This window comes from Medicago sativa, chromosome 4, assembly GCF_051527215.1.
Source record: "Medicago sativa cultivar Bolivia chromosome 4, Bolivia_mono, whole genome shotgun sequence".
Taxonomy (NCBI): domain Eukaryota; kingdom Viridiplantae; phylum Streptophyta; class Magnoliopsida; order Fabales; family Fabaceae; genus Medicago; species Medicago sativa.
In genome coordinates this window covers 82,515,326-82,529,003 of record NC_140752.1, presented here as the reverse complement: position 1 = coordinate 82,529,003, position 13,678 = coordinate 82,515,326, and the positions used below count along the sequence as shown (strand labels likewise).

Genomic DNA, 13,678 nt, shown 5'->3' with positions numbered 1-13,678 from the left:
CCAATGGTTAATAAGGATAATTTGGTAAAATAACCATTCTCTTTCTCTTAATCATTGCATTTCTTAATATGTGTGTAAACACCTAAAACGACACTCATTTTGAAACGGAGGGAGTAACATCTTTCCTTAATTACACATCATTACCTCCCTTGATTTCCGCCAAATGACAAGTTTAATTGATTGAGACATCTTCTTGATAAAATTTTTGATAAAAACTCTCTAGATAAATAGCAATACTCTTTATTTTGTAAACCTTTTAATAATGGTTGATTATGACAATTATTTGAACGGAAATACTTAACTTTACGGGTCATTGCAAGACAAAAGAGAATAATAGAATCTTAGCCGTATATCTTATTTTGAAGGGTTGCATGTATGCTACCACGTCTCACTATTTTATCTTTATGAATTTTTTTTTTGAAGGATATCTTTATGATTTTTACAAGTGTAATTCTTTTTTTTTTTTTGAAAAATTTTGAAGGATATCTTTATGATTTTTACAAGTGTAATTCTTTTTTTTTTTTTTGAAAAAATAAGCGTAATTCTTGCATTTCTTGTCTTTTTGTTTTCGTACTATAGCAAAGCTGTTATTTAAAACTCGAATGATGATCAATATTGAAGTAAAATTCTATTGTCTTTCTTGTTGTGAAGTTTGAGATAGTGAAATATGTGATAGTGTGATTGACAAAAATAAAAATAGATATGTCTACCTCAAAATTTCCTCATACATTTTATCAAAAAATAATAATCCCTCATACTTGTTTTTCTCCAACAAACAAACAGTTTCAGTCCCAATGACAAAGATTGTGAGCTTCTATTTCTAGAGGGTGCATAGTAGTCATATGTGTTTTGTGCAATTTTTAGGGCATATCCACGTTTATGTGATCCATAGTTGTATTTGGAGGGAGTACAATATCGATAATTAAGGTTTAACATCTGATTAGGTCATGACATGGAAAGGATCCCAAGGGTGTTATTTATATCCCTTTAAGCCTCATGTCTGGTGACTTACTTAATTAATCTAGTTCTCAAGCTTGTTATAGGTTGCGTACATATATACAGGATGGTTCATACCGGTTCAAATTTTAATTCTCATGCACAAACACTACTTTTTTTTACTTGATAATAAAGTAAATAGAACATTTCTTTACAGTTTTACTCGGAACATGAAAGAGATAAGGTATAAACAAACAGACATGAAGAGATAAAGATAACATAAAAACCTTGGATATAATATAGCACAAAGTAGCCACGACAAACATAAATTATAAACTCAGTAAAGAAAAACAAAAACCGTACTAATCAATAATATTACAAGTGCCAGAATAAGGTTATTTGGTGGTTTGAAGGAGTAATATTACAAGTTCAATTTTCCGACAAACAACAATAACAACTAAGGACTAACATTTATCATGAAATAAAACGATAACACTATTAAAGTGATCAAAGTCCATTGGACCAAAAAAAAAAAGTGATCAAAGTCCAGTAGTGCCAATCAATTTGGTGAAACCAAAAGTAATGGCCATAGCCATCCAACCTCCAATAAGAACTCTAACACAAGACCTCATCAAAGGAGTTTTTCCAACCAATGCTCCAACTCCTCCAAACACCAACAATGCAAAGCTAACCACAGCAGCAACAACTCCCATTCTGATTTTGTGATTCTTTATAAATGCAGCTGCTAGCAATGGCATCACTGCACCGACCGAAAATGCCAGTGCTGATGCTAGGGCTGCTTGAAATGGATTTGGCAATTTCTCCTTTTCAGTACTTTCATCATCATTGTTATTATTATTAGCTTCTCTTTCTCTTTTTATCTGAGCTATCTCAATGTCATATTGAGTATAAACAGAAACAAACTCACCAATTGCCATGCTACAAGCACCGGCTACTAAACCAGCGAAACCAGCAAGGAGCATTACTTTGATGTCTTCTTTAATAGCTCCAACGCCGATCATCAATGAGGCAACAGTGATTAGTCCATCATTGGCTCCTAACATTGCTGCTCTAAGCCATTGTGCCCTTTGAAAGTAATCAATGCTGTTGCTCTCTTTTTCAACTTTGAGAGTACTATTGGCATGGATAGGGATCTCAACCTCAAAATTGTTTGGTGAGGTTCCATTAGTTTTTGCTCCAAGTTGTGAGGCCATGAAGGACAAATTAGGGTACAATTATAAATCAAGTGTTGAAATAGAAAGAAAGAGGAAATTGGAATAAGATATTAAGAGCTTGTGGAGAACTCATGCTTCTAATAAACTGTATTTATAGCTAGAGGGGATATGATTATTCAACTTTAGGTTTAGTGACCGGTGTATATTGTCACATAAATTAATATTGATAAAGGAGAGAAGGTAGTGAGGAGGGCACTATCTACAACTTGGTGACAATTTTCTTAATTAAGTTCTAATAATTTTGGCACGCGATTAAAAATTCATTACCTAACAGTGGATCTAGGTCTCACATATTCCACCTTAATTAATGTTACATATATATCATTCAACTTTTTTTTTGGTTTAGTTCAGAAATGTACATTCTATAGTGTTGGAACATGTGTGGAAATTGAGTAAAAAGACTAAACACAAATTCCCATGTTGGGTAGAACTAGTGTTGTGTGAATTGAAAAAAGTGGAAGTCCCACATCGGATGGAACACACACATTAGTAGTGTTTATATAGTGGGGGTGTACCTCTAATTAATCGGGGTACATAAGCACTAAAGAAAAAAATATATATTGATATATATTTTATTATTTGGAAATGATAAATTAAATAATTAATTTATAAATAATTAATTTAATCATTATTAGAAAGTGCTTTCTTAGTCCCCAAGTTTTGCTAAAATATTTTGGTACATAATATAATATATTTTTGTACTAAATTTAATATATTTTAGTACTCAACTAAGATATTTTTGTACTAGATCTAATATGTGAATTACTTAATCGCAAAGTAATATGTTACTTATTCCCAAAGTTTCTCATATTACTTGTTCCCAAAGTTTCTCACTTATTAGTTGTGAATTTTCTCTATAAATAGAGAGCTCACACAGTGCATTCCACACACCAAAAAGTTTCATTGAGTTGTCGGGAACTCTTTCTCTCTTCTCCCTTTTTTGACTTGTGTTGACGAGTCTTTCATCTCTTCTCCCTCCTTCGACTTGTTTAACAAGTCTTTCTCCTTTTTCTACTCCTTTCTGTCCCTTCGGAATTAAGAGTGTTCTTAAGACCATAGTCCCTTTTCGGTTTAATGTCCCTTCGGAATTAAGAATGGTCTTAAGTTCATAGTCCCTTCGGTAATATATGTCCCTTCGGAATAAAGAGTACTTTTAAGATCATAGTCCCTATTTGAAATAATAATGTCCCGTCGGAATCAAGAATGATCTTAACGGTATATAAAAATTATTCAATAATTTTATTTGAGGAGAAATGATGGTAACACCATATTTGAGTGGTCATAGTACCATATTGATAGTTTGGAGAACTTAAAGGTTAGAATGGTGGAAACACCATATTTGAGTGGTCTTAGCACCATAATAGAATGGTAATGGTACCATATTAAAGTGGACTTCAGATTTCTATTGAATAAGACTGAGTTGACTCAGACTTAAAAAGAGACTTGTGCACCATGCATTCTTGTGGGAAAAGACTGCACTTTGATGGTATGTTAAAAATTAAATTCTCCTTCTATTTTATTAGATGTGTGATTTTAATATTTGACATGTCAAAATTTATCACGTGAACAAGCTTTTAATTTTAAATTTGAGTAACTTGGATTTAATTCCAAAGTTATATGATTGAACAATTTTATTTATTGCAGTCAAGATATATGAACCAAAAGTTCATATAAATCAGAATTTAGAGAATTTGAATCTCTAAACATAATAAATTATGATATGTGTGAATTTGATGACACATAAATTAGAAATGATAAAATGATATTTTCATCATATTTATACGAGATGTTATAGAACCTCAAGGAGGTAGGAAAGCTAAAAATGCTAAAGAGTATGAACTTGGTTTATACATTGGAAGAAGATTCATTAAGCCTTAAAGAAGTTATATCCTCATTGGATGCTGAATTATGGCAAAAAAGCAATAAACGATGAAATGAATCTTCTAGAGTCTAACAAAACATGACACTTGGTTGACTTGTCTCATAGTTGCAAAATCAATCGGTTGTATTTGGATTTTGGAAAAAGGAACTAAAACCTGATGGAACGGTTGATGAATACAAGGCTCTCCTTGTACTCAAAGGTTTTAGACAGAGAGAAAAATATAGACTTCTTCGACATTCATTCACCAGTCACGAAAATCATATCCATAAGAGTACTAGTCCCTTTAGCCGCCGTTCATAACTCGATAGTACTCCAAATGGATGTGAAAGTTGCCTCTTTTTATGCTGAACTAGAAGAAGAAATCTATATGAAACAACCTGAAAGTTTTGTGATTCATGGACAAGAAAACAAGGTCTGTAAGTTAGATAATTATTTGTATGGTCTAAAATAAACTCTTAAGGAATGACATGAAATATTTGACATTCTAATGCTATCGAATGAGTATAAAGTGAATGAAAGTGACAAATAATATTTGCACGATCATAAGTCTCTATAAAGACGACTTGCTCATATTTGATTTAAAGATTCATGTTATGAATTATGTGAAATCATTGTTTATCAATAAAATTGATACGAAAGACCTAGACAAAGTTGAAGTAATTCTTGGTTTCAAGATTACTAGATCAGAAAAGAGAACTTTTTTGATAAATCTCACAAAGTTGAGAAGTTCTTAAGGAAATATTATTATTTCACCGTAAACTTGCAATCATATATTATGATCAAGTGTAAGAACACTTGAGATGGAGTTAGAAAAACTGATGCGAGCATCATTGGCAATACTTAGGTATGTCACTGAATGTATTAGACCCAACATTGCCGATGTCGTAAACCTCTTGTGCAAGTTTACTAGTAGACGGATGAGAAGCATTGCCATGCTATAGAAAGAGTCATGAGGTGCCTTAAGAAGACTATGACTCTAGAATTACTTCATGAGGAGTAACCTATTGTACTTAAATGATACAAGATATAAAATAGAACATCTTTCAGATGAATATTTAGCGACTAGTGTTTGCATATTGAGCATCACTAGAGGAGTTATTTGTTGAAACAAATGATATTGACTCAGTCCACTATGGAATGAATCTGAGATGAGAACACTAGAGAAAACTAGTGAAGAAGCAAGTTGATAAGATACTTGCTAGTTGAACTCCCTTAGTGGATAAAACCGTTTCCAGAAGTGTTAATTTATTGTGATAGTCTGCAGCTATTACAAAATTGAGAATCGTTACCACAATGGTAAGAGGCGATTATTAAGGCACGAACACATAGAGAAATAGAGAGCTAGCTACTCTCAAAAGGAACGGTTAAACTAGATCATGTACGTACTGATAAAGAATTAGTCAATCCTTTGACGAAAGGAATTACTAAAAAGAAAGTCCTAAACACATCCAATAGGATGGGACTAATGCCCAAAGGTCACAAGTGATGGTAACCCGACCTACATGACTGGAGATCCCAAGAAATAGGTTCAATGGGTAATAACAAGTCACAAGTGATAGAACATGCTATGATAAAAGTAAGAAAGCATGATTCTGTTTACGTTGGATTTTCGTAAACAACCGCTGGTTTACAAATGGTAACTTGCAAGATCAACCAGTAAATCTTAGGACATATTGTGTTTGTTCTTGTTGTTAGAAATTCTGCGTTTTTGATGCCAAAAATATAAGAAATATGATAAAAACAATCGAATTCAATCCACTTGAACTCAATCGAACTTAATAAAGTAAAGTGCAAGAACACTTAAAGAACAAAGGGTAAATTGCATTGATTAAACAAAGGTTGGTACACAGATTCATACATTGCAACTTGTGACTCGTTTCTCGCTTCCATACGGATACTTTGAGTATAAGTTTGTATGACGGAATTGTGACCTGTTTTTCCTATGAAAAACTACTATTTATACTAAGTCTAAAAATAACTACACTTCTTTGAAATTCAAACTACAACTGCCACAAGTCGACAGTTTTACTTATTTGAAAACAAACTTAAAATAAAAACTGACTTAAAGAATAACTGTTGATAACCACCTTCGAAAACTGCTTTATCGAAGTCTTCTAGCATCTTCGAACCCATATTTGCTTTCAACACAACACTCTGTTCGAATCTTCTTTAAATCTAGGTCAACTATACTTTGACCACATTTATTACAGCTAGTAAAATATATTGGCTAACAAATTGCCCCCCAGAAACGCCATTTTCGATTTCACCGAAGGAGAAAAAGACGTTTTTGAAAAAAAACTAACATTCTCCATCGAAATGAATGATGTCAGTATTTAATTCAAAACTAATTCAAATTTCCTTTAAATACTGACCCCACAATCTTAGTTAGTGGGCCACGTTCTCTATCATTGGAAAAGACAACACTTTAATGGTAAAACTGTTAAAATAAGATCTTGACATGTGTCATGATCAAAGGTCCATATAAAAGCAAACTCACCTTTACTCTTTTCACTTTCACTGTTCCTCTTCTCCGCCAAAAGTTCTCTCGAAGAAAAAACTTTAAATTTTCTGCAACTCCTATCTTTACACACGAACTATTCATCAAATTCTCACAAAAATACTTAAACAATGACGAACGCAGCAGGAACTTCTCATGTGAATCGCGAAGAACCCATTGATTTTACTAAAGAAATCGCCAGTGCTGCTCCTGCTTTTATGAACGAACCAGAGATCAATGAAGCTGAAAAAGCTATCTGGAAAACCCAGGTAATCATCCCTTGTACTGATACTCCACATGCATTTTTAGGCCCCATTTCTCTAGAACCTGAAACTCCAGAGATTAATTCTCTTTTCCCATGCATTGAAACTCAACCTCCTTTAATTTTCACAAAAGGTCCTTTTGACCTAAGTTTTGTAAAATCCAAAATTAGGACTGAACCAAAAACTTATCCAGAATATATTGCTTGGTTAGACAAAGTTCAAAAACAAAAGGGACAGTTCTGGAAGGAGAAAGGGATTTTTGATCTCATCCAAATATCTCGATATGGTCCAAAATACCATAATGAATTGATATTTGCTGCTTTACATTTTTGGAACCCATCGAACAACAGCCTTCACTTGAAATGTGGAATGCTCACTCCTACCCTTTTAGATGTGGCTGGTCTTACTAGCTTAAAACCAACTGGATACACCTTTAATCCAGATGTTACCACTTCTCAATACTCAGTAAATTTCGATAGCCCTGCCTATGGTTTATTTATAGCTAACAACCATGATACCGAATGTGCTGAAGTATCTGCAGATGAACATGTAGCTTTTTTGACCTACTGGTTATCTATGCATGTTTTTTGCTCGAGGTCAGTACAAGTCCCTAAGAAATTCATGTGTCTAGCTAGTCAGTTGCATGAAGGAACAGATATCTGTTTAAGCAAACTGATTCTAGGTTCTTTATATGAAACCCTTAACCAAACAACTAATAATCTTAGAGATTATCCCCAAACTGGTGGAAATTTAGTTGTATCAGGACCCATATGGTTGTTTCAACTATGGCTTTTAGCCATTTTTGGATCAAAACTTGCTTCGATCCTACCTTCCTCTTACACATCAGCATACTCAGACAAGACCACTGAAGGTATAGGCTTAGCTATGTTTCACCCCGATGGGAACAAGTCTTCACAACAACTTTTTGAAAATGCTTATACAACCCTGCTTGATTGTCCCATTTTCACCCCTATGATGGCACCATTTACCACTAGGAAATATGGACCTAACTGGTTCAAAGAGGACTTTCCCACTACTTCGAAAAAAGCCAATAAAACAGAAATCAATGCTATATGGGAAGCTTATTTGACCCCTACCTATCTATCTAGCAGACTTACACCTGGTAGCCCTTATGGAGTATATGGTTATCAACCTAACCATGTAGCTAGACAGTTTGGTATGGTTCAATCAAAACCCAGCTCCTTGTTCAAAAGTATAAGTGAATGGAGAATTCCTCTGATCGAACCTGTGTGGAAATCCATAATTCAAGCCAAGAGAACAACTGTGTTCGAGCCTACATATTTCTCAACATCATTTGCATGCTCTGAAGCATTCTTTCGATGGTGGCAAAATTATTACATGCGCCAATCCAATCGAGGGAATCCCGATGAATTGCTGCCTCAACTGACCAGTACTTTTCACACTTTGCAGAACAAAGACAAGAAGACTAGAGGTACGCACATTAAAGAAATTCAGCAATTTCAAAGATATTATCAAACAACATATGACCCTTTACATCCAAAGAGGACAGTATATTATGCTGCTCAAACTCTGAGAGATAAAGTTCGAGAGAAAATTTCAGAAACAATTTTTCCCCCTGGAACACCCAATAAATATCTTTATGTTTTAGAAAAGAAAATGAGACTAGCAAGACTTCCATCTTGTAATCTTGCTTTGGCCTTCAGGCCACCATACCCAAAATGGTTACTTTATAATTTCAAATTCCCACAAAATAATTTAGTAACCTATGCTAAATGCAATTTATACCAATATAATGGTGAACTTGGCTATGAATTATCCCAAGTTCGAATCGAAACTCCCAGTATCATGGGTATGATTTTTTCTTTCGCTAAAACACATTAATACTATTGTTAAAAGAAATAGTACTTATCTGTATAATCACATATTTCAGCTTTGCCTTTAACTCCAGGAGAAGCAAAGCTCGATGATGCCAGCGCCCAGAACACTTCGAAAAGCAAGTCTGACAAGAAGAAAAAGAAAGCTTCCCAAACTAAAGAAGTTGAATCGAAGAAATCTGAGGCTGCATCGAAGGAACCTCCTAAATCAAAGGAATCCAAAGTGAAAACAACTTCATCAAAAGGACATTCTAGATCGAAGAGCAAGAAAGAACAAGCAACTGTCGATCTCTCTGATGATGATAGTGAGGTGGAGATAACTAAAGAACAGATCGAAGCTTCCAAAGTAACACTTCCCAAAGTCCATACTGAAGGAAGAAGGAAAAGAAAACAAGAACAAATATCACTTGTCCAAGAAAAGGAAGTCGAAGTGGAAGCTTCTGAAAGTTCTCCCCCCATCTCACCATCTAAACCATTCAAACGTCGTCGAAAGACTTCTCATTCTAGTGCTCATTCACATGTTGGTGATAATGGTTCGAAGGTATTTTATCGAAACCATATTTTATACGAAATATCTCTAAATGTCTTGTTTTTTAAGCATTTATCTTATTCTTTTTAGGGTATCGAACAAGACCAAACTAATCCATCACAACATGGGCAAGTTCTTCCTTCTTCGAAGACCACTTCACCAATTGCTGAAGACAAAGAGGATGAGCATGATGATGCTAGCAGTCCAGAAGGTCTTAAAGTGGATCATCCTCAACAACAACAGGCAGAAACACCCACTGATGACTTGGTAAATGATGAATCACTTAACAATGACCAATCTCATTCTGCACCCACCCTTGGAGATAATGTATCGAACTTTGCTACTGAAGATACAAACATAACTACTCAACAAGATGCTCCTGGTGATGCAGAGATGATTGCTCAACAAGATGCCCCTATGATCGATCTGGAAGAAATCGATCGATTGGCCAAAGATGATCCTTTCAATGCCTTTGCCTTGATAGCTAAGAGTAATACTCTTTTCTCAACTAGCACTGGCCAAACTTCTGATTCATCCAAGGGAAATCCCTCTGAGACTTCAAAGAACAACCTGCTAGCAGAATTTCAAAAGAAGATCATCGAAGCCAACTTGCTAGAGTTGATTGAAAAAGATGCTGGAGCTCTTGCTGAAATCAAGAGTTTATTTGAAAAACTTGGTGCTCTCCCAACTGGTTGGAAGTTTCGAAACCTGTTTAATTATCTTGAACCAATGTTGGAGAGTGCTAATCAAAATTTCCAGAAGAGGAAAACTGGTCAAGCTCAAATGGCAGAGAAGAAAGCGCATCATGATCAAATTGTGATCGAACTGTCATCCTTCCAAGAGAAATTTAGAATTCTTCAACAAGAGAGAAACAATGCGAAGCAGCAAGTGGTTGACATCGATGCCAAGATTAAAGAACTGGAAGCTCAGAAAGCTGAAATTTTGGCTAAGGATGAAGCCAGAAATCGAGAAGCCAATGAAGCTGTTAACAAATTCAAGCTCTCCAAGGAACTAGAGTCTACCATTGCTCAACTTGCAAATGACAACCATGCTCTCGATACCCAATTGGCTGAATACAAAAGCCAAATTGAGAAACTCATCTCATCATTTGAGATTTAGTTCTGTTTCCATTTTATTCTCTAAGACTTTTATTTTATTTCAGCCTTATCGAATATCTTGGTCTATAATGTTTTTATAACAATTTGTGGACCATTTTCTATTTCGAACGACAATTTCTTTTCAATCATCGAAATTCCTTTCTTATTTTCTTGTATCGAATTTAAATTTTATTTAAATCCAAATAAGATTGGAACAATTTCCAAGACATTTCTAAGTTTGCTTTTAAACTTAGACTCTGGAATCATGGCAACGCCATGTTCTGTATTCTTCGAAGCACTCAACACATGTTGGATGCTAATCCAAACGTTGAAGAAATGAAACGCCTCCTTACTACTGCTATCAATGCCACTGGCTCTCTGAGTGCAAGGTACTACCTTCTTCTCATCAATGCGCTCTCCATGCCTATGCCAGAAAACATCCTCGAAGACTTCAAAGATCTTGCATGGACACATCGATTGGCAGAATTTCGAAGCGACATTTTGGGAGGAACTTCGAGTTATCGATTTCGCTGTCCTTGGTGGAATAGGCCCATGCCTATTTGGCTTACTAGGCGTCGTTTTTGCAACAACTACCACAACTGTGCAGGAGATGGGAGAATTGGAGGCTGGTATTCACTTCTACCTGGGCCAGATCATGACTACTACCTGGTCAATGCTTGCTTCAGGTGTCGTCTCGATACAGAAATTCGCTGGTTTCTCGATCGCTTTGGGATTGTAACTGAATGGTGAAAACCATTTCTAAATGCTTTTTGTCTTTAAGTACTTTGTGTTTTCTTTTGTAATGGTTTTTCCGTTTTAAGCATTTCGATGTAACCTGCCCATCAGTTGGCATTTTTAAATTAATGCCAAGTTTTATTTCGAATCAAATTACTCTTGTGTGATTTTAATTTCTTGTAACATCGGTTTATATTTTTTCAAATATTTACCGTTTATGCGTAGAATTCTCTGATCTTCTTGTAGTTCCTCGATCTCATACGCATTATTCGAAAAAAACTCTTAGAATTTTCCATGGTCCTTCCCAACTAGGAGACCATTTTCCTAAACATCGATCCTTTTTATCCATAGGCAAAATGACTTTCCAAACTAAGTCTCCTTGCAGGAATAATTTCGATTTAACTCTTTTGTTATAGGCTTTTGCTATTCTTTCTTTTTGCTTTGTAAGCACTTCTAAAGCCATCAATCTTTCTTCATCAATATCTACTAATTCATCCAACATCATATCCAAATATTGATTTGTTGGAATTTCGATTTGTCTTTGAATTCGAGTAGATTGAAGTAAGATTTCTGTTGGCAATACAGCATCATGGCCATATGTTAATCGAAAAGGAGTAGTATTTATAGATTCTTTAGGAGAAATTCGAACTGCCCATAAAGCTTCATAAAGAAACTCATGCCATTCTTTGGGTTTTTTCTTTTGGCTAGCTTTTCTTTTGATTATAGTAATCAAATTCTTATTTGCTGCTTCTACCTGACCATTTGCCTGAGCATAATATGGTGTTGAAGTCAACAATTTATATCCCATTTCTTCAGCAAATTTTACCATCTTTCGACCAGTGAATACAGATCCTTGATCTGTAGTAATAGTTTCTGGTATGCCAAATCTATAAACAATAAATTTTTGAATGAAGTTTATAACTTCATCTTGAGTAACATCTTTTAGTGGAACAGCTTCTATCCATTTAGTGAAATAATCTATTCCAACCAAAATATATTTGTAGCCTTTGGATGACTTAGGTTTAATTTCCCCAATTACATCTAAAGCCCATCCTCTGAATGGCCAAGGTTTTACTATTGAATGTAATTCACTAGCTGGTACTTTTTGAATTCCAGCATGTTCTTGACATTCTTTACAACCTTTAGCAAAGTTTATGCAATCTTTTAACATGGTTGGCCAATAAACACCTTGTCGCAACAAAAGCCATTTTATTTTATGGCCTGCTTGATGTGTACCACAAGCACCACTATGAGTATTCGATACAGCCAAATATGCTTCTGCTTCACTAAGGCATTTAAGTAAAACTCCTTCTGGAGTCTTTTTAAATAATTCATTGCCTATTATCACATAACTCAAGGCTCTATATTTGACTTTTCTACAAGTTGTGCCATCTGGATTTTCCAAAAAATTGACTATGGGTTTTCGCCAATCATCATCATCCAAATTGTTAATGACCAAAATTTCAGAAAATTTTGCACTCTGAAGGTATCCTTGAGATGTTTCCATGCCCCCAAGTTTTGGTCTTAACAATTTGTTAGGCACAATGTCCATCGAATTACGCTTTGTTTTAATTTCAATAACCTCTTGCTCTTGTTCCTTCGAAAGTTTGTACCCAGAAGCCAATTGAGCTAAATCATTAGCTTCTTGATTTTCTGCTCTAGGAACATGTTGAACTTCAATTTGAACAAAATGTTTAAGTAATGCATTAACTATAGTGTAATACATTATCAAAGTTTCTTTGAGGCATTTATACTCTTTTGTTATTTGCTTTATTACTAATTCAGAATCACCTCTAATAATTAAACATTTTGCCCCCAGTCCGAGCAAAATCTCTAAACCATTTATTAAGGCTTCATATTCTGCCTCATTATTCGAACAATATTGACTAATTCGAAATTTATATTTGGTTACTTCATTTGTTGGTGAAACAATAACTATACCTATTCCAGAACCATTTTTATGACTAGACCCATCGAAATACAATGTCCATGGAAATGTTTCGATGCCCCCAGTCACAGGTTCTTCAATGGAATGATCAGCAATAAAATCAGCCACTATTTGGCCTTTCACAGTTTTCAAAGATTGATAAGTTAAAGAATATTCTGTGAGTGCCAAAGCCCATTTACCAACTCTACTATGCAGAATAGGTTTAGATAACATGTGCTTAATAATATCGAAATGGGAATAAACATAAACATCAAAAGGCTTTATATAATGTTTAAGTTTCATACATGAGAAATATAAACAAAGACATAGTTTCTCACTAGGATGATATCTTGTTTCAACATCACTTAAAACTCTACTAAGATAATAAATGGCTCTTTCTATACCATTTTCATCCTCCTGTGCTAACATACTCCCTATAGTTCTTTCAGATGATGCTATATATAACTTCATCTTTTTGTTTTTCAACAAAGGTGAAAGAATAGGAGGATTAGATAAATATGACTTTATGTCTTCAAATGCCTTTTGATGTTCAGGCTCCCATCTAAAAGTTTCCTCTTTCTTTAATCGAAGTAATGACGAGAATGCTTGCGCTCTGCCACTGAGATTAGAGATAAATCTTCTGAGGAAATTTATTTTGCCTAATAAAGACTGCAACTCTTTTTTGGTAGAGGGTGCTTTAGCCTCCATTATAGCTTTAGTC

At 34.6% G+C, this 13,678-nt stretch overlaps 1 pseudogene across 1 annotated transcript; it reads right to left on the bottom strand.

Moving 5' to 3' along the window:
• Nucleotides 1-1,211: 1,211 nt before the first annotated feature.
• Nucleotides 1,212-2,222, bottom strand: LOC146932718 (vacuolar iron transporter homolog 4 pseudogene; annotated as a pseudogene). Its single transcript, XR_015007217.1, has one exon. The product of XR_015007217.1 is annotated as a vacuolar iron transporter homolog 4 pseudogene (transcript).
• Between the last annotated feature and the right edge of the window lie 11,456 nt (nucleotides 2,223-13,678).